The following is a 1,283-nucleotide window of genomic DNA, read 5'->3' as shown; positions in this document are numbered from 1 at the left end:
CCAACTATTCCTTTAACCTGAGCTACAGTGTTACAGTAGTGATAGAAATAAAAGGACGAAGCTATTGAAAATAAGTTGTAATAAACTGAAAAGATCCTTTTTATTTTCTGAGATTTGGTGTTGTTATTCAGTTACCACTTGAAAATGCTCCAGTCCACCCCCTTTATGTGCACACTGGTGTATTATTGTCCCCCTCTCCTGTGGGGCTTTCAGTGCACTCAATTTGTTTGTTTTTTGTAACTGTTCCATTATCACTGCATGGTAGTGTGTTGCATTCAACTGCTGCTTGGACATCTGAGACTTCATTTCACTTCACTCTCTTCACTGGTTAAACAGCATATTTTAAAAGCAGGAAATTATTTTTTTAAATGTTTGTTTTTTTAGCTCATTGAGCTTCTCCCCAGCACTTGAACACATCAGGCAGTTTTAAGATGATTACATGATGTTGACTGTGATGGATTATCTGTCTGCGAGTTTGTCGTAGAAATGAACTGAAATCAATGGCTGTCTGGAAGGAAAGGAACAATGGAAGAACTGATGGAGGATTCGTGGATTAATGGTGTAAAACATGAAAACACTGGTATTGTCCTTTAAGTCTCACCAGCTGGATGAAGCTGGTGTGTTGTGGTTTGTAAATTATTCTGGTCTGAAGTTTACTGTAATTGGATGTTTCACAGTGGAGATGTACAGTATTTTTCAACCGCTGGTCAAAGTGTATACACTGAGTATTAAATATGTTTCACAGTTGGAGGTGTTTGTGTGTTTTTGTATGTGTGACCTCTTTAAACACTGTCTGTTTTCATGCATACTGATAACTGTCCATTCAGATCCATTCTCATCAGACTGCTTTACACTTTCACTTGATTGATATGGAGTCCCAAAAAAGACAAAAGGCCAATAAAAAATCAGATGTCAAAAATATAACTGAAAACTTTAATTAAAAATACTTTTAGTCAAATGATTAAATTAAGTTTTTATAAAAAGTGATGTAAAGCATTTTATTTTTAAACTTCTTAGTTTTCTTGTTTGTTTTTTTGTCTTTTCTACCCTCTGATTGGAGGTTATAGAGAAAGTATCAAGTTATGTTTATACATTTCACTGTTTTGCTCTCCACTTTAATTATTTAGCTAATAACTTATTGTTTACTGATCTTGTTACTTTGATTTCTGTCTTGTCACTTTTTTGGGCTCCATAGATTTACAACGTTTTTGTCTGTCAGTACGGAGGTACTCCTCACTTGGATTCTTTCTCATTTCATGAGCAGCCCTGATGACCAAAAGTAA

This window comes from Morone saxatilis, unplaced genomic scaffold (genome assembly GCF_004916995.1).
Source record: "Morone saxatilis isolate NCDOM2014 unplaced genomic scaffold, NCSU_SB_2.0 Contig21, whole genome shotgun sequence".
NCBI classification, from domain to species: domain Eukaryota; kingdom Metazoa; phylum Chordata; class Actinopteri; family Moronidae; genus Morone; species Morone saxatilis.
This window is presented reverse-complemented; position numbering follows the sequence as displayed.